This window comes from Arachis stenosperma, chromosome 2 (assembly GCF_014773155.1).
Source record: "Arachis stenosperma cultivar V10309 chromosome 2, arast.V10309.gnm1.PFL2, whole genome shotgun sequence".
In the NCBI taxonomy this organism is placed as follows: Eukaryota; Viridiplantae; Streptophyta; class Magnoliopsida; order Fabales; family Fabaceae; genus Arachis; species Arachis stenosperma.
This window is the reverse complement of record NC_080378.1, coordinates 84,483,019-84,504,308: the sequence shown is the minus strand read 5'-3', so window position 1 is coordinate 84,504,308 and position 21,290 is coordinate 84,483,019. Positions and strand designations below refer to the sequence as shown.

Sequence of the window (21,290 nt, the reverse complement as noted above, 5' to 3'; positions counted from 1 at the left end):
TTTTTGAAAAAGATTTGATTTTTTTGAAAAAGATTTGAATTTTGAAAAATAAGATAAGATAAAAATTTTAAAATCTGAAAAAAAAAATTTTTGAAAAATATTTACAATAACCAATAATAAGGCACACGTTTACAATTCCCCGGCAACGACGCCATTTTGACGAACGAGATTCTCGCGTAATCTAGAATTTTCACAAATAAATTTCCGTTGTAGTATAGTGGTAAGTATTCCCGCCTGTCACGCGGGTGACCCGGGTTCGATCCCCGGCAACGGCGCCATTTTGACGAGCGGATTTTCTATCGGTAAAGAAATATAAAAATATGATCGCGTTGTAAGTATAGCTTCTAAACCAACAGAAAACCCTTTCGTACAAACGTTTGGTTGTCACAAGTAACAAACTCAAAAAATTTATAAACCGAAGTATTCAAACATCGGGTCGTCTTCTCAAGGAATTGCAGGGAGGTATGATTTATTATTGGTTATGGTAAACAGTATTTTTGGGTTTTGAAAAGGTTTAAACAAGAGAAATAAATTGCAGGGATTAATAAATCAATAACTAAGAAAAACTCTTGGCAAAGTATGAAAACTGGAAGTCCTATCCTAGTTATCCTTATCAATGGTGATGAGAATTATATTTTTGCTCCCATTAAGTCAACCTCTAACTATGAAGGTAAGTCAAGTGGCTAAATCAATTTAACACCTAAAGTCCTAGTCAACTCCTGAGGAAAGACTAGAGTTATAGGAATCTAAATCAATCAGCAAAGATATCAATTATCAATCACGATGAGTTTGACAACTCAAGAGTTACCAATTAATCAACCAAAGCCCAGAATGTAGAAAGCTAAATTAAAATCATATATCTGAAAATACCTCAAATTGCATTAGTTAAGAAAATCATAACATGAATGGTCCATATGCCAATTTGGCAACATAAGTAATTAACAAATAAAAGCATTAGAGTATCTAAAAGTAGAAGGGAAATATAAAGTAAAAGGAATATTGAACCTGAGACTGAAGAAGAAATCCTAATCCTAATAGAAATCCTAATCCTAATTCTAAGAGAGAGGAGAGAACCTCTCTCTCTAAAAACTACATCTAAATTATGAAAAGTGAATTATCAGTCTTATCTGAAGTATGAATGATGAATGAATGGATTCTCCTGTAAAACCCGGTTAATTAATAACTAATTAACCCATAAATGAGAATTTATTCTAGAAAGCCCAAAATGTGATTTTTTTTTATGGCTAAATGTGATAGAGGAGATTGAGACAAGAATTTCGGTACCAATTTTATAGAATTCGGACCAAGATTGGACCGAACGGGCCAAACCGGGCCAACCGGACCTAAAGCAGGCCCTTGGCCCAACATAACTAAACCAAAACCCTAGTTTTCAGTACTCTCTCTCCTCACACAACACTCACACACGCTGAAAAAGAGAGGAAATGGGGGAAGAACACTCTCTCAAACTTCTATCTCTCACTTGATCTTCAAACCACCATAACTTTTGATCTAGAGCTCCGATTGTCGCTCCGTTTGCGACCACGCGTTCACCGCGGAGAGCTCTACAAAACCCATACCATCAATATTGAGGTAAGTCACGTTTTACTCTTCGAATTTCCAGCCTTGTTTTCGAGTTTTATGAGCAAAAATGTTGAGACTTTGGGCTCTTTGATGTTATAGGACCTGACTCCCTTGAAGGAGAAGGTTAATCTTGTCTTCTTGGACCTTGGGTGTGGTAAGATTCTCAACCCTAGTGTAATTTGTTGTTCTATGATGTTTGGGTATTGAGATGTTGTGTATGAGTTTGATGATTGTGGCTTAGGTTGTGTATGTGTGAATATTAGAGCTTGATTGGTGATTTTGAAAAGCTTGAGAAAGGATTTGGTGGTGAAAAATCTGTTCTTGGAGGTGTTGAGGCCTTGAGAGCTTGAGGAAAAGTGGTTTGGAAGTGCTCCGGTTGAGCTTGGAAAATCGGCTAAGGTATGGTCTCGGTTTCTCGTATCTAATATGTAATGTGGTAGAAAATACTTAGGCTAGAGGCCCTAAGATAGGCATTGAATTGTTGGTGTTGTTGAATGGTTGATATATATGATGTGGTCATATATGTAATGATGATTATTGATGCCTTAATGGTATGATGTATGAGAAATATGCATGTTGTGATATATGCTTGATGATTGGTTATGGTTAAATTGTGGGTTGAACCATGTTGATGGTGGGTATGATATTGATTGTGTACAATGATGATTTATTGGAATTGGTGTTGTTGAAAAATTGGCATGAGAAAGAGTATATGATATGTCAATGTGTTTGAGTTTGAGCCACTTGGGTGAAGTGGGTTAAAATGATGGGATAGTGATTTTGTAAATTGTGATAAAGTGTCAATGCGTGAGTTGAGGAGGCTTGATGTTGAATTTGATATATTTTGATTGATTTCAAAGAAAAGGGATGAAATTGGCATGTTTTGATTGATTTTGAAAAGAGTTAAAAATGACTTGTTTTGAAAATGGCACTTTGTGGTTTTGTATGAAAAACATGGTTTTTGGGCATACTTTGACGGGACATAACTTAGACTACAGATCTCCGTTTTATGCCAAATCTGTTTAGAAATGAAATTGGATCCGGGATGTCCATACCGTTTGAAGAACGGGTGAAAAACAATTTAAAATGAGAAAGTTATGTCCGTTGGAAGATTGGGGTTTGAATCTGTGAATTCTGCAGCTTTTAACTTAGAAAATTTTTAGCAGAATGACCCCTCGGGCGTAGGTGCACTTGGCGCGTACGCGCCGTTCTTTCAGAAAGCGCCATCCACGCGTGCGCGTGATGTGCGCGGGCGCGCCGAATGTGCTGCACCCAATGCCCAGCCATTTTCCAGAGAGTTGTGCCAGAACTGTGCTAGTTTTGTGCTTGGGGCACGAGAGCACCCACGCGTACACGTGGTTGATGCATGCGCGTCGATTGGCTAATTTTCAATCCACGTGTTAGCGTGCATGACGCATACGCGTCGATGAGTTTTTGTGGCCATCCACGCGTGCGCGTGGAGTGCGCATACGTGTGGCCCTGTTTTCATGCCAAAGTTGAATTTTGAGTTTTAAAAGTCAAATCTCATACTTCTAAGCCTCCGAACTCGCCATTTATGTCTTAAATCATTATGATATGTCTAGCTATGAGAAGAAGGGCTAGTGAATATGGTAACTTGCGAGTGAAGCAAGGGAAAAATGAATGATCAATGAGGATCAAAGATGATTATGTGAGAGGTGGAGGATGGCGGTGGAAGTGCTTGTTATGCCATGGGCCAAAAGGCCGTAATTGTTAATGAAATGGCTGTGATGGTTTCAGTGGCTAAGAGAAGGGGGGGTTGAATCTTAGCCCCCTTTTTGCTTGCTAACACTTGCTGAACTTAGAGGAGACTTTTTTGTTTTTTAGCTCGTCCCTAGCCACGAGACTTTTTCATTTTATCTCGTCACTTGGCACGAGACATTTTCGATTTTTTGCTCCTGTGCAGTAAAACAGAAATGGAGTAGGAGAGAAGAACAATTACACCCAGATATATCCTGGTTCAGCTGCTTAGTGCAGTGCAGCCTACATCCAGTCTCCATCACAACAATGATGGAATTTCACTATAATCAACTTGATTACAAACTGTAAAGTGCTAACCCAACTTACAAGGGGATTCCCACAGAATCATGAAACACAGCATAGATGAACAAAGGAACTCTAAGGACATCTATGGCTTTTTCTTTTAATTTTGCACTCTCTGCCTTTTTCCGCTCTATGGCTTTTTCATACAAACCTCACTGTTTGCCTTTTTCCATGAGACTCAAGACATGACAAAATTAAATAGAAAAATACTAAACAGAATACATTGAAGGAGAAGAAAATCTGTAAGCTTAGGTAGCTATGAGAATCCTGTGCCTTGCACTCTCACTGCTTACTTCTAACTCCTTGCTCCAAACAGTGGCTGTTCTCCCTTTTTATAGAAGAGAGAAGCCTCCACCCTTGAAGCCAAAAACCAAGCTTAACTTCTTCTTCCTTCACATGCAACCGGTTCGGCCAGAGAGAGAGAAGAGATAACTCATGCAATAACCAACATGCAATTACCTCTAGTCCTTCCTTGATCATCAACCTACATCAATCCGAGCTCTCCATCCTTGGCTTGCTCTCCAAGATGGATTTTTGGCCCTTGATGCTTCATGATGATGATGGCTTCATCTACTTCAATCTCTGCCTCTTCCATCACTTCGCCACTCTAGCTACTTCCTGTGGTGGTTGAGCAGAATCAAAGACAAGCCATGCCTCCAAGAATCTCACCTTGCTGGCCGAATCTTTTTCTTCCTTTTTTGGTATGAAGAAGCCAAGATCTCATCACAAAATCTTACCATAAGTGATGCAAATCTTAGCCACAGCATACTTTTCTTTTTCTTTTACGTGCCATCATCACAATGGCTTCTTGCTTGAAACTAGCTTCTCTGTGATTTTTAATGATAGCTTACTTCATCCCTCCTTTCCTGCGAGACAGGACCAAAAGAAAGAGGAGAGAGAACAGAGAAAAACTTGCAATGTAATTAAAGAAGAAAATGAAAAAGAGTTAGGTTTACATTACCCGTGTCTAGCCTCTGCTTCCTTCTTCAGATTACTTGCTTCTACCATCTTCTTCTCTGACAGTGAGGTGACTGAATGCAAAGAGAGAGAAGAGAGAGTAGAAAGAAAAGCAAGGCTATGGAAGCAATGAATGTTGTCAATTAAAATCAATTAAAATCAAATTCCCATGCCTTTGCCTTGTAACGTGCCCAACTCAATAAATGCCATCAAATCAGATTTTTCTTTCCATATACCAAGGCATTCATTAAATCCATTTAATTCAAATTTTGAATTCCAACCATGGAATGAGTTAGTGTCCGTGGGAAGCATTCATCTTTTGCTTTCTCTTTATTTTCAATTTTGGACCTAACCCTTGTTGGTCTTGCAAGGATTTTAATTGGGCTTGCTTCTTAAATTTTTGGCCCAATTATCATTTTAATAAATCATCCACTTATATTAATATTTTGCACAAAGGCTGATTGTTTTTGTCAATCAAATTGGGCTTCATGCATTCTTTTGTGCCTCATTGATGAAATCTGCATATAACAAAATTATTAATTAATAAGTGTGGATTAAAAATCAAATTAATAATTTTGTAATTAATTGTTTTAATAATGTTTGATCATCATCAAATTAGTTTAGAGTTTTCCAAACTCATCAATCTCCCCCTTGATGACAAACATTATTAAAATTGAAATGGAAAAAAATTTAAAGATTGAGTAAAGAATACTCCCTTTGAATTTGAATTTCTCCCCCTTTCAAAATGTCACATGGCTCCCCCTTAATATATGCTATTTTACCAAGGGAAGCATAAACCTGTAACATTTTAATCAAGCTTCAAAATAACAATGTTATTTAGCATATTTATTCATAATGCTAAATGCTTGATTTATGAGCAGATTTGAATGATATACAAAACTCATTTGTTATCAATAATTTGATTTTATGCTCAAACTCAACATGATCAATCAAATTTTGTTTTTGACAGAAGACTTGCTGTTTGAATTGGTTAAAAAAATATTTTCCAATAAATCAGAGCAATCTTGGTAGGAAAAATATTTTTCAATCATGATATAATCACAGCAACTTTCATCATTAAAAATTAAGGAACTGCCAAAGATAGATCCAAAACAGCAAACATTTTATCAAGGTAAATCAAATGAATCAAGTGCATCACAAACACAGCAACATTTTACCAAGATAAATCAAGACCAGTCAAATGCATATCTCTAATCCAGAATACAGCAAACATATTTACCAAGGTAAATCAAATGCATCACAAGCATGAAGCAGATCACCACAACAAGTTATTGAAACAAGGGTGATCATGAATCCACAAAGAATTTCATTCCCTATTTTCCCTGTTTGTCTGAATTTCAATTTTTCAGCCAATTCTCCCCCTTTTGTCATCAATGGGGTCTTGCAAAATAAATAAAAGCAACATATAAAAGGTAGAATATTTGTTTTTCACCAAAACACAATGGTCCAGTCAGCACACATGCAGTTGAGCAAATGACAACCAAAGTTCAACTCGAAATTAATCCACTAACACAAAATGCTCAAAACAGAGCCTGATCAGAGTAAAAAATAGAGCAAAACAAGTTTGCAAAATAGTGCAACAAATCAATGAAACATAACAGTTTCAATTTTCAATTTTTTTTTAGTCATCAAGGAGGGACCTTGCAAAAAATGAGGAAAAAGCAATACAGTCCATACTAATTCAAGACAAGTGAAAATTGTTCCTAGAATCAAGGGATGAGGGAAGGATAAAGATTTGATTTGACAACTTCCAAAAAAATGAGGAACGGGTCAGAGTGAGATCAAAGAGATTTGGTGGGGCCCAAAATAATTAACTTCAGTTCAGTCTCCCCCTATATCATGGTCCGTTCAACACATCCTGAAATTTGTCTCCTGCTTTCCTACGAGACAAAACCAAACAGAATCAAAAAGTTCAGAAATTTTCAACAGAATTTAATTCTATCATTCCCAAACTGTTTCTTAAGGTACAGAATCTGTCTTCACATAAGGGCTTAGTGAAAATATCCGCAAGTTGATCTTCGGATTTTACAAATTGAACATCAATAGTTCCCTTTTGCACATGTTCTCTAATGAAATGATATTTAATTTTAATGTGCTTTGTTCTTGAGTGCAAAACAGGATTTTTTGAAATATTTATTGCACTCATGTTATCACAAAATAAGGGTATACTATTGATTTTTAATTTGTAATCTTCCAATTGAGTTTTTAACCAAATTAATTGTGAACAACAAGCAGATGCGGATATATATTCGGCTTCGGCTGTGGATAGAGCCACTGTGGCTTGTTTCTTGCTTGACCACATGTTGAGTGAGTTTTCAAGGAAGCAACACATGCCGGAGGTGCTCCTTCTATCCACTCTATCTCCCGCATAATCTGCATCACAAAACCCTACTGCACAAAAGTCATCAGATTTAGGATACCATAATCCACAATCACAAGTTCCCTTAATGTATCTAATGATGCGTTTAACAGCCATGAGATGTGATTTTTTTGGGTGAGATTGGAACCTTGAACATACACCCACACTTTGGACAATATCCGGTCTAGAGGAGGTAAGGTACATGAGTGAACCTATCATTCCCCTATACTTTGTTTCATCCACATCTTGACCATCATCATCCTTTTCAAGTTTTGTGTTGGGATGCATTGGTGTACCCATTGATTTGGAATTTTCTAGGCCAAACTTTTTAATAAGTTCTTTTGCATACTTTCCTTGGTAGATGAAGGTACCACTAGGAGTTTGTTTAATTTGGAGGCCAAGAAAGAAAGTAAGCTCTCCCATTAAACTCATTTCAAACTCACTAGTCATGAGTTTTCCAAACTCTTCACACAAGGAAATGTTGGCCGATCCAAACACAATGTCATCAACATAAACTTGAACAAGGAGTATATCATCATTAGATGCTTTAATAAATAAAGTAGTGTCGGTGGTACCCCTTTGAAAATGGTTTTCCAACAAGAAGGCACTAAGCCTTTCATACCAAGCTCTTGGAGCTTGCCTAAGGCCATAAAGGGCCTTTGAAAGTTTAAAAACATGATTTGAAAAATTTTTATGTTCAAAACTGGGAGGTTGAGCCACATACACTTCTCTATCAATAAAGCCATTAAGGAAAGCACACTTAACATCCATTTGAAACATTTTGAAACCTTTATGGGCGGCATAGGCAAGAAGCAATCTAATTGCTTCCATTCTAGCTACCGGAGCAAAAGATTCATCAAAATCAATACCCTCTTCTTGATCGTAACCTTGGGCCACTAATCTAGCCTTGTTACGAACAACTTGTCCATCCTCACCAAGTTTATTTTTTAAAAACCCATTTAATACCCGTTATTTTCTTACCATCCGGATGGGGTACTAATGTCCAAACCTCATTCTTGTCAAATTGAGCAAACTCCTCTTGCATTGCTTTAACCCATGATGGGTCTTCAAGAGCTTGTTTGACATTGTTGGGCTCCATTTGTGACAAGAGAGCAAGATTGCTCGGTTCGGTTTGCCTTTTGGTGGAGGATCTTATGGTTACACCTTGAGAGGGATCACCAATGATGAAGTCATGAGGATAACCCCTCATGGACTTCCATTCTCTAGGCTTTCGGACAGGTGTTGAGCTTTAATGAATTTCTGGTGGTCTCACTGTTTCAGTTTCTCGTGTCTGCTCAGGAGACAAAATGGGAATTTCTCCTTCAATCTGACGAGATAAAACCGGGCTGACAGATTCTTCATTTTGCACAGATTTGGGATTTTCTTTACTTGTTCCAGCCTCTTCACAATCTGAATCATTATCCTTTACAATACTGGGAATTAAGTTAGAATCACAAAAAGTAACATGTATGGATTCCTCTATTGTTCTATGTTCTTTAAGGTAAATCCTATAGGCCTTGCTAGTGGTGGAGTATCCAACAAACATTCCTTCATAAAATTTTGGATCAAACTTGCCCAGATTTTCTTTGTTACTAAGCACAAAATATTTGCATCCAAAAACATGAAAGTACTTAAGATTTGGAGGGGTTCCTTTCCATAGCTCATAAGGAGTTCTTTTCAACCTTTTTCTAATTATTGTCCTATTCAAAATATAACATGCTGTATTTACAGCTTCAGCCCATAGAAATTTAGGAACCTCATTCTCACATAACATAGCGCTAGTCATCTCTTGAAGACTTCTATTCCTTCTTTCAACAATCCCATTTTGTTGAGTTGTTCTAGGGCATGAAAAATTATGAGAAATTCCAAAGTCATCACAGAATTTTTCAAAGTCTTGGTTTTCAAATTCTTTTCCGTGATCACTTCTCAAATGAGCTACTTTTAAATCTTTTTCATTTTGAATTTTCTTGCAAAGGGTTGAGAAAGCATGGAAAGCATCATTTTTATGAGCAAGAAAAAGTACCAAACCAAATCTAAAGTAATCATCTACCACTACTAAACCATAGTGTTTACCTCCTAAACTTTGTGTTCTTGTTAGACCAAAAAGATCAATGTGTAACATCTCTAATGGCCTTTTGGTTGAAATTCCATCTTTTGGTTTAAAAGAAGATTTAACTTGTTTGCCTAGTTGACAAGCATCACAAGTTAAATCCTTATCAAATTTGATTTTTGGAATTCCTCTAACCAGATTTTTCTTCACTAGCTTAGAGATTTGGTACATGCTAGCATGACCCAACTTTCTATGCCATAGCCATTTTTCAGATTCAAGAGATGTAAAACATGTTACATTTTGTTCTTTTAAGTCCTCAAGAGTTAATCCATACACATTGTTGCATCTTTTAGCTTCAAAAAGAATATCCCCAGTTTTTTCACAAACAACCAAGCACACAAATTTTCTAAAAATTACTTCAAAACCTAAATCACACAATTGACTTACACTAAGTAAATTATGTTTCAAACCATTTACAAGAAGAACATCATTTATACAAGATGAAAAGCTTTTACCAACTTTTCCAACGGCCACTATCTTTCCTTTTCCATCATCACCGAAAGTGACAAGACCTCCATCATATTCATCAAGCTTTATGAAGAAGGTTGTCTTTCCGGTCATATGCCTAGAGCATCCGCTGTCCATGTACCACATATTTTCCTTCTTCTTGGATGCTAGGCACACCTACAAAATAAGCTCAAGTGACCTTAGGTATCCAAATTTTCTTGGATCCTTTCACGTTAAACCATCTCCTATGTCCCAAATCATTGTAATCAAAAACAACTTTGTAAACTTTATCACCAATCATTCTTTCACCAAAGAAACATTGAACTGGAAAATGACCACCTCGGTTACACAATCTACAAAATCTTGGAGTTGCTGTTTTGTTAAAGTAGGTGGGGTCTTGAAACCTTGTGTCATTGGATGAAGAAGGTTTGTTTTTAAAAGAGGGTTTCTTATCAGTTTTATAAAATCCCAATCCAGCTTTATCATAAAGAGGTTTTCGACTAGCCAAAATTTGATTAAGATTTTCAGAACTTTGTGTAAACTTGGCTATGTCTTCTTTAAGCCTTTTAACCTCTTTGAGTAACTCTTCATTTCTTTTAAAACAGTCTACATATGCAAGGACAGAATGGTCATTTTCACAGCTTCTAACTTGGGCTCTCAACTGCTTATTTTCTTCAACAAGATCACAAGCAGTTTCAGCCTCTCTCACTTTCTCTTTTAGAAAACTATTTTCAGCTTTAAAAATGGTGATTTGTTGTTCAAGTTCTTGATTTTCCAACAGAAAACATCTTATTTTTTCAGAAAGGTGGTCTATCATGAGATGAAGGTCTTCGGTGTCAGGGTTTTGGAAAAATACCTGATCTACATGATTTACCATGAGACAAGCTTGTGACTTAGTTTCAGATTCTTCATCACTGTCAGAGTCATTTTCCAGGTCTTCCCATGATGCCATCAGACCCTTCTTCTTTCCTCCTTTTTTCTTTTCCTCCCTTTTTAACTTGGGACAATCAGATTTGTAATGCCCCATTTCCTTGCAGTTGAAACAAGTCACTTTGCTAAGGTCCTTCTTCATTTTCCTTGAGCTGCCGCCTTTTCCTTTGAACTTCATCATTTTCCTGAATTTTTTGGCACACACAAATTCATTTTCAGATGAGTTATCACTGGATTCATCATCCAGAGGGTTAGTAACAGAAGAAAATGCAATTCCTTTCTTTTTTGACTCTTTTTTCAAATAAGTATTTTCAAAAGCAAGAAGGTTTCCTCTCAAATCATCAAGTGACATGGAATCAAGATTACTGCTCTCAGAAATAATTAAAGCTTTTGTTTCCCACTCTTTAGTGAGACATCTCAGCACTCTTCTCACAAGCACAGAATCAGAATGTGTTACTCCCAGAGCATCCAAGCCAACAGTGATGGTATTGAACCGTTCGAACAGTTCATCAATAGATTCTCCTTCCTTCATTGTAAACATTTCATATTCCCTGTTTAACATGTCTATCCGAGTCTTCTTAACAATGGTGGTTCCTTCATGAGTGATTTGTAATTTATCCCAGATTTCCTTTGCCGTTGTGCAACGTGATACCCGTCGGTACTCCTCGAAGCTGATAGCACAGTTGAGTAGATTTATGGCCTTGGCATTTAGCTCCACTTTCTTCCTATCTTCTTCGGTCCAACTTGCTTCTGGTTTAAGAGTGACTACTCCTTCAGCACTTGTGTTGGTAGGAAACTGTGGTCCTTCTAGGATGATCTTCCAAAGCCTGTAGTCTACTGCTTGCACAAAGATCTTCATTCTCTCCTTCCAATAGGTATAGTTTTCCCCATTGAAAAGAGGTGGTCTGTTGCTTGACTGGCCTTCTGTAAGATTGTAAGACACCAGATTTGAGCCACTACTTTCTGCCATGAGGATCTTTTCTCCAAGCTGCAAAGCTTGATCTCTTTGAGACCAAGCTCTGATACCAATTGATGGTTTCAGTGGCTAAGAGAAGGGGGGTTGAATCTTAGCCCCCTTTTTGCTTGCTAACACTTGCTGAACTTAGAGGAGACTTTTCTGTTTTTTAGCTCGTCCCTAGCCACGAGACTTTTTCATTTTATCTCGTCACTTGGCACGAGACATTTTCGATTTTTTGCTCCTGTGCAGTAAAACAGAAATGGAGTAGGAGAGAAGAACAATTACACCCAGATATATCCTGGTTCAGCTGCTAAGTGCAGTGCAGCCTACATCCAGTCTCCATCACAACAATGATGGAATTTCACTATAATCAACTTGATTACAAACTGTAAAGTGCTAACCCAACTTACAAGGGGATTCCCACAGAATCATGAAACACAACATAGATGAACAAAGGAACTCTAAGGACATCTATGGCTTTTTCTTTTAATTTTGCACTCTCTGCCTTTTCCCGCTCTATGGCTTTTTCATACAAACCTCACTGTTTGCCTTTTTCCATGAGACTCAAGACATGACAAAATTAAATAGAAAAATACTAAACAGAATACATTGAAGGAGAAGAAAATCTGTAAGCTTAGGTAGCTATGAGAATCCTGTGCCTTGCACTCTCACTGCTTACTTCTAACTCCTTGCTCCAAACAGTGGCTGTTCTCCCTTTTTATAGAAGAGAGAAGCCTCCACCCTTGAAGCCAAAAACCAAGCTTAACTTCTTCTTCCTTCACATGCAACCGGTTCGGCCAGAGAGAGAGAAGAGATAACTCATGCAATAACCAACATGCAATTACCTCTAGTCCTTCCTTGATCATCAACCTACATCAATCCGAGCTCTCCATCCTTGGCTTGCTCTCCAAGATAGATTTCTGGCCCTTGATGCTTCATGATGATGATGGCTTCATCTGCTTTAATCTCTACCTCTTCCATCACTTCGCCACTCTAGCTACTTCCTGTGGTGGTTGAGCAGAATCAAAGACAAGCCATGCCTCCAAGAATCTCACCTTGCTGGCCGAATCTTTTTCTTCCTTTTTTGGTATGAAGAAGCCAAGATCTCATCACAAAATCTTACCATAAGTGATGCAAATCTTAGCCACAGCATACTTTTCTTTTTCTTTTACGTGCCATCATCACAATGGCTTCTTGCTTAAAACTAGCTTCACTGTGATTTTTAATGATAGCTTACTTCATCCCTCCTTTCCTGCGAGACAGGACCAAAAGAAAGAGGAGAGAGAATAGAGAAAAACTTGCAATGTAATTAAAGAAGAAAATAAAAAAGAGTTAGGTTTACATTACCCGTGTCTAGCCTCTGCTTCCTTCTTCAGATTACTTGCTTCTACCATCTTCTTCTCTGACAGTGAGGTGACTGATGACAAGTCATCTTAGCCTAGTTTCACTAGCCTTTTTCTTTTGTTTTCAATTGAATTATGCACTTTCTTGAGCCATAAGCAAGCCAATTGGGTAGATTTTCATGTTTCCTTTGATTTAATCAACCATAGATGAATTAATGCAATTTCATGAGGTTTTATGCTATAATTGTCACATATTATGAAAGAATGAATATCTCATGATTTTGAGCATAGCTTTGATGTGTTTGGTTGATTAATGATAGGAGAAGAAAGCTTGGAGAAAGGTTGAAGCAAGAAGGAATGGCTAGGAGGAAGAGAGGACAAAAAGTTTGAGCAAAAGTTTGCCTCAAACTTTAGCTCAAACTTTTGGAATAAGTGAAAATGAACCAGGGAGCAAAAAGCTTGACCAAAAGTTTGCCTCAAACTTTTGCGCAAACTTTTGGGAGAAAAGCTTGAGCCAACGTTTGCCTCAAACTTTTGGGCAAACGTTGGCATCACAAATCAACACCCCAAGAGCAAAAGTTTGCGCCAACGTTTGCCTCAAACTTTTTGGCAAACGTTGGCGCCATGAACAACACACCCTGGAGAGCAAAAGTTTGCGCCAACGTTTGCCTCAAACTTTTTGGCGAACGTTGGCGCCATGAGCATGCAAGGGGGAGCCAACGTTTGAGCAAAAGTTTGACCCCAAACTTTAGCCCAAACGTTGGTAGCAGCAAATGAGGGCAGCTGATATAAAAAGTTTGAGTAAAAGTTTGCCTCAAACTTTTACTCAAACTTTTACTCAAGCTTTTATAATTTACAACCCGGTTCACATTGGTTCTTTCTCCAACTCCAAGAGCAATCAACCAAGGCCTTTTTCAACCCAATTCCATCAAGAGCAAAGGCCCAATTCAAGGCTTGAAGACCATTTGAAGAAAGTGTATAAATAGCATAGGATTTAAGTTCTTAGAGAGCTTTTCTTTTCGGTTTTGATTGAGTGCACTTAGTAGAGAGCTCACTTTACATTTTTGGATTGTTTTTTTAATTCAAGGGAATTTGGAGGAGAATTGATCTCTCTTCTTCCTTGTTCTTGCTTGAATATTCTTTATTTTTCTTGCTTCGGATCTTGGGTGGAGAATTGAAGAACTTCTGTTTCAATCTCACATTGGGATCTTGTTGGTGCACGAAATTGCAATAACACTTTTGCAATCCCGCACAACTAACCAGCAAGTGCACTGGGTCGTCCAAGTAATACCTTGCGTGAGCAAGGGTCGATCCCACGGAGATTGTCGGCTTGAAGCAAGCTATGGTTACCTTGTAAATCTTAGTCAGGATATCAGAAATTATCAGGATTGATTGTAAAAAGCAAAAGAACATGAAAAAGGTACTTGTTTTGCAGTAATGGAGAATAGGCTGAGGCTTAGGAGATGCTCCATCTTCCGAATCTCTGCTTTCCTACTGTCATCTTCATCAAACACGCAAGGCTCCTTCCATGGCAAGCTGTATGTAGGGTTTCACCGTTGTCAGTGGCTACCTCCCATCCTCTCAGTGAAAATACGTCCCTGATGCTCTGTCACAGCATAGGCTAATCATCTGTCGGTTCTCAATCAGGCCGGAATAGAATCCAGTGATTCTTTTGCGTCTGTCACTAACGCCCCGCCCTCAGGAGTTTGAAGCACGTCACAGTCATTCAATCATTGAGTCCTACTCAGAATACCACAGACAAGGTTTAGACCTTCCGGACTCTCTTGAATGCCGCCATCAGTTCTAGCTTATACCACGAAGATTCAGATTAAAGAACCCAAGAGATATCTACTTAATCTAAGGTAGAACAGAGGTGGTTGTCAGGCACATGTTCATAGTTGAGAATGATGATGAGTGTCACGGATCATCACATTCATCCGAGTTAGGAGCAAGTGATATCTTAGAATGGAAGCAAGCATGATTGAATAAGAAACAGTAGTAATTGCATTAATCCATCAAGACACAGCAGAGCTCCTCACCCCCAACCATGGGGTTTAGAGACTCATGCTGTGGAAGGTACACAAGAAACGTGTAAAAAATGTCATGAGGTCATAAGGTACGGATACAATGTCAAAAGATCCTATAAATAGTAAACTAGTATCCTAAGGTTTACAAAAATGAGTAAATGACAGAAAAATCCACTTCCGGGCCCACTTGGTGTGTGCTTGGGCTGAGAAATGAAGTAATTTCGTGTAGAGACCTTTTCTGGAGTTAAACGCCAGCTTTCATGCCAGTTTGGGCGTTTAACTCCAAGTTTTATGCCAGTTCCGGCGTTTAACGCTAGAATTTCTGATGCTGATTTGCTACGCCGGTTTGGGCCATCAAATCTTGGGAAAAGTATGGACTATCATATATTGCTGGAAAGCCCAGGATGTCTACTTTCCAATGCCGTTGAGAGCGCACCAATTGGGCTTCTGTAGCTCCAAAAAATCCACTTCGAGTGCAGGGAGGTCAGAATCCAACAGCATCTGCAGTCCTTTTCAGTCTCTGGATCAGATTTTTGCTCAGAACCTTCAATTTCAGCCAGAAAATACCTGAAATCACAGAAAAACACACAAACTCATAGTAAAGTTCAGAAAAGTGAATTTTAACTAAAAACTAATAAAAATATAATAAAAACTAACTAAAAGATACTAAAAATATACTAAAAATAATGCCAAAAAGCGTATAAATTATCCGCTCATCACAACACCAAACTTAAATTGTTGCTTGTCCCCAAGCAACTGAAGATCAAAATAGGATAAAAAGAAGAGAATATACTATAGACTCCAAAATATCAAAGAAACATAGCTCCAATTAGATGAGCGGGACTAGTAGCTTTTTGCCTCCGAACAGTTTTGGCATCTCACTCTATGCTTTGAAGTTCAGAATGATTGGCATCTATGAGAACTCAGAACTCAGATAGTGTTATTGATTCTCCTAGTTAAGTATGATGATTCTTGAACATAGCTAGTGTATGAGTCTTGGCTGTGGCTCAAAGCACTCTGTCTTCCAGTATTACCACCGGATACATACATGCCACAGACACATAATTGGGTGAACCTTTTTAGATTGTGACTCAGCTTTGCTAAAGTCCCCAATTAGAGGTGTCCAAGGTTCTTAAGCACACTCTTTTTGCCTTGGTTCACAACTTTATTCCTTTCTTTTTCTTTTTCTTTTCTTCTTCTCTTTTTTTTTCGAAATTTTTTTTTTCACTGCTCTTTCTTGCTTCAAGAATCATTTTTATGATTTTTCAGATCCTCAATAACAGTTCTCTTTCTCCTCATTCTTTCAAGAGCCAACAATTTTAACATTCTCAAAACAACAAATTCAAAAGACATATGCACTGTTCAAGCATTCATTCAGAAAATAAAAAGTATTGTCACCACATCAAACTAATTCAACTAGTTTCAGAGATAAATTTCGAAATCATGTACTTCTTGTTCTTTTGTGATTAAAGCATTTTTCATTTAAGAGAGGTGATGGATTCATAGGACATTCATAGCTTTAAGGCATAAACTTTAAATTTTATTAATTATGAATTAACAATAAGACTCAGAAAATAAATATAAGATGAAACTAAAAATAGAAAATAAAAGAAAAACGCAAACATAGACTCCTAATGATAGAGGTTTTCACAGAGTTAGGACTCAACAACCTTGATTTTGAGAAGTGGATGCTCCCTCAGCTTGGGAGGAGAGCTTTTGGCGTTTCATCTCTTGAATTTCACGCCCCTGCTTCTCTTGTTCCTTCAGCAATTTGCAGAGCATGCAGTTTTGATTCTGCTGTTCTTTCTTCAGTTGCTCCATAGTCTCTTGCAACTTGTTAATGGATGCTTCTAGGCTGGCCCAGTAGCCAATTTCAGGAAATTCAGGGAGGAACTCATGCGCCCTCCTTTTGATAGAGTTGTCTTGCACTTGTCCTTCCATTGACTTCTTGGTGATTGGATGTTCAATGGGTATGAATTCATCTACTCCCATCTTCACCCCAGCCTCTTTACAGAGCAAGGAGATCAAGCTTGGGTAAGCCAATTTGGCTTCAGTGGAATTCTTATTTGCAATTGTGTAGATCTCACAAGCAATCACATGATGCACCTCCACTTCTCTTCCAAGCATAATGCAATGAATCATCACTGCTCTCTTGATGGTGACCTCAGAACGGTTGCTAGTGGGCAATATGGAATGCCTAATAAAGTCTAGCCAACCTCTTGCAATTGGTTTGAGGTCTCCCCTCTTGAGTTGGTTTGGGACACCCTTTGAATTGGTTATCCACTTAGTTCCAGGGAGGCATATGTCCTCTAGAACTTGATCCAACCCTTTATCTACTCTCACCATCCTCCTATTGAAGGAGTCAGGATCATCTTGCAGTTGAGGCAACTTGAAGATTTCTCTTATTTTGTCCAGATGGAAGTACATAATTTTCCCTCTGACCATGGTTCTGTAGGTATGGTAAGCGGTTCCAGTCATTCTCTGCTTATCTGTTAGCCACAGATTTGAGTAGAATTCCTGAACTATGTTCCTTCCAACCTTTGTCTCAGGATTGGTTAGAACTTCCCATCCTCTGTTTCGAATTTGCTCTTGGATCCCCGGATATTCATCTTCTTTCAGATCAAATTTCACTTCCGGGATCACTGACCTCAGACCCATTATTTTGTGATAATGGTCTTCATGTTCCTTGGTTAAGAACTTCTCTTGATTCCAAAGATTCTTTGGATTATTCTCTTTCTTGCCTCTTAAATTGGTTTGTTTTCCCTTAGGAGCCATGATATTGATGAATCTTGGCTTAGTGATCACGGAAAAGCACACCAAACTTAGAGGTTTGCTTGTCCTCAAGCAAAAGAAGAGAAAGAAGAGAGAGAGAGAGAGGAAGAGGAAATTCGAATGGTGTGGGCAAAGGGGGTTCCAAACGTGAATTTATAAGGGTGGGGAGAAGAGATTTCGAAAAAAATAAAAATTAGAAAGAAGATTTGAGAAGATATGGAAAGAAATTGAGAAAAGGGTGAGTTTTTGAAGAAGAGTTGGGATTAATTTGAAATAGATTTGAAGAATGGTTTTGATTTGTGAAGATTTGAAAGTGAATGATGAAAGGTTGAAGTGCATTTATGTAGAAGAGTATGGTTAAAAAGAGGAAAGTTTGAAAAAATTTGAGTTGAAAACAAAAATGTGGTCCCCCCACCTTTCTGGCGTTAAACGCCCAGAATGGCACCCATTCTGGCGTTTAACGCCCATTTGCTACCCCTTTTGGGCGTTTAACGCCCAGCCAGGTGCCCTGGCTGGCGTTAAACGCCAGAAATCCTTTGTCACTGGGCGTTTTTTCAGAACGCCCAGGATGCTGCACACCTGGCGTTAAACGCCCAGAATGGTGCCCATTCTGGCGTTTAACGCCCAAAATGGCACCATTCCTGGCGTTAAACGCCCAGAATGGTACCCATTCTGGCGTTTAACGCCCAAAATGCCCCTTACTGGCGTTTTTTCGCCAGTAAGCTCATTTTCTCTGCTTTTTGAGCTGAATCCTTCTGTAACTCTGTGAATTCCTTCATTTTTGATACTTGCCTCTGTAAGAACTAATCATATATCCTCCTAATGACTGGGTTACCTCCCAGCAAGCGCTTCTTTACTGTCTTTAGCTGGACTTCTGCTAAGAATCACTCAAGTCTCAATCTTGAGCATTCCTGCTCAAAATTGCCTTCAAGATAATGCTTGATTCTCTGTCCATTAACAATGAACTTTCTGTCTGAATCAATATCCTGAAGCTCAACATATCCATATGGTGACACTCCTGTAATCACATACGGACCCCTCCACCGGGATTTGAGTTTTCCTGGAAACAATTTGAGCCTGGAGTTGAAGAGCAGAACTTTTTGTCCTGGCTCAAAGACTCTGGTTGACAATCTCTTGTCATGCCACTTCTTTGCCTTTTCCTTATAAATTTTTGCATTTTCAAAGGCATTGAGTCTGAACTCCTCTAGCTCGTTTAACTGGAGTAATCTTTTTTCACCAGCTAACTGAGCATCCATGTTTAGGAATCTGGTTGCCCAATAGGCTTTATGTTCCAGTTCCACAGGCAAATGACAGGCCTTCCCATACACCAGTTGGTATGGAGAGGTTCCTATAGGAGTCTTGAATGCTGTTCTGTATGCCCACAGAGCATCATCTAAGCTCTTTGCCCAATCCTTTCTTCGGGCCATCACAGTCCGTTCTAGGATTCTTTTTAGCTCTCTGTTAGAGACTTCAGCTTGCCCATTTGTCTGTGGATGATACGGAGTTGCCACTTTATGGCTGATTCCATATCTAACCATAGCAGAGTATAGCTGTTTGTTGCAGAAATGAGAGCCCCCATCACTGATTAATACTCTGGGAACACCAAATCTGCTGAAGATGTTTTTCTGGAGGAATTTTAGCACAGTCTTGGTATCATTAGTGGGTGTAGCAATTGCTTCTACCCACTTAGATACATAGTCCACTGCCACCAGAATGTAAGTGTTTGAGTATGATGGTGGGAATGGCCCCATGAAGTCAATTCCCCATACATCAAACAATTCTATCTCTAATATCCCTTGTTGAGGCATGGCATATCCGTGAGGCAGGTTACCAGCTCTTTGGCAACTGTCACAATTACGCACAAACTCTCGGGAATCTTTGTAGAGAGTAGGCCAGTAGAAGCCACACTGGAGGACTTTAGTGGCTGTTCGCTCACTTCCAAAATGTCCTCCATAATGTGATCCATGGCAATGCCATAAGATCTTTTGTGCTTCTTCTCTGGGTACACATCTGCGGATCACTCCGTCAGCACATCTCTTAAAGAGATATGGTTCATCCCAGAGGTAGTACTTTGCATCTGAAATTAATTTCTTTCTTTGCACATTGCTGTACTCCTTGGGTATGAACCTCACAGCTTTATAGTTTGCCATGTCTGCAAACCATGGAGCTTCCTGAATGGCAAAGAGTTGCTCATCTGGGAAAGTCTCAGAGATCTCAGTAGAAGGGAGGGACGCCCCAGTTACTGGTTCTATTCGGGACAGATGATCAGCCACTTGGTTTTCTGTCCCTTTTCTGTCTCTTATTTCTATATCAAACTCTTGCAGAAGCAACACCCATCTAATAAGCCTGGGTTTTGAATCCTGCTTTGTGAGTAAATATTTAAGAGCAGCATGGTCAGTGTACACAATCACCTTTGATCCCACTAGGTAGGATCTAAACTTGTCAATGGCATAAACCACTGCAAGTAACTCTTTCTCTGTGGTTGTGTAGTTCTTTTGTGCGTCATTTAGAACACGGCTGGCATAATAAATGACGTGCAAAAGCTTGTTATGCCTCTGTCCCAACACTGCACCAATGGCATGATCACTGGCATCACACATTAATTCAAATGGCAATGTCCAATCTGGTGCAGAGATGACTGGTGCTGTGACCAGCTTAGCTTTCAGGGTCTCAAATGCCTGCAGGCACTCATTATCAAAGATAAATGGAGTGTCAGCAGCTAGCAGATTACTTAGAGGTTTGGCAATTTTTGAAAAATCCTTTATAAACCTTCTGTAGAATCCTGCATGCCCAAGAAAGCTTCTGATTGCCTTAACATTGGCAGGTGGTGGTAATTTTTCAATTACCTCTACCTTTGCCTTATCCACCTCTATTCCCCTGCTTGAAATTTTGTGCCCAAGGACAATTCCTTCAGTCACCATAAAGTGACATTTCTCCCAGTTTAAAACCAGGTTAGTCTCTTGGCATCTTTTCAGGACAAGTGATAGGTGGTTAAGACAGGAGCTGAATGAGTCTCCATATACTGAAAAGTCATCCATGAAGACTTCCAAAAATTTCCCTACCATGTCTGAGAAGATAGAGAGCATGCACCTCTGAAAGGTTGCAGGTGCATTGCACAGACCAAAAGGCATTCTCCTGTAGGCAAACACGCCAGAAGGGCAGGTAAATGCTGTTTTCTCTTGGTCCTGGGGATCTACTGCAATTTGGTTGTAGCCTGAATAGCCATCCAAAAAGCAGTAATAGTCATGACCAGCTAGTCTTTCTAGCATTTGGTCTATGAATGGTAAAGGAAAATGATCCTTTCTGGTGGCTGTATTGAGCCTTCTGTAGTCAATACACATACGCCACCCTATGACTGTCCTTGTAGGAACCAGTTCATTTTTTTCATTATGAACCACTGTCATGCCTCCCTTTTTGGGAACAACTTGGACAGGGCTCACCCAGGGGCTATCAGAAATAGGATAAATAATCCCAGCCTCTAGTAATTTAGTGACCTCTTTCTGCACCACCTCCTTCATGGCTGGATTTAGCCGCCTCTGTGGTTGGACCACTGGTTTGGCATTATCCTCCAATAGGATCTTGTGCATGCATCTAGCTGGGCTAATGCCCTTAAGATCACTTATGGACCACCCAAGAGCTGTCTTGTGCGTCCTTAGCACTTGAATCAGTGCTTCCTCTTCCTGTGGATCTAAAGCAGAGCTTATAATCACTGGAAAAGTGCCAC

At 38.9% G+C, this 21,290-nt stretch overlaps 1 non-coding gene across 1 annotated transcript; it reads left to right on the top strand.

The window, feature by feature from the left end:
• Positions 1-203: 203 nt before the first annotated feature.
• Positions 204-275, top strand: TRNAD-GUC (transfer RNA aspartic acid (anticodon GUC)). The gene has a single exon. It is a non-coding gene; the product is annotated as a tRNA-Asp (tRNA).
• The last annotated feature ends 21,015 nt before the right edge of the window (positions 276-21,290 follow it).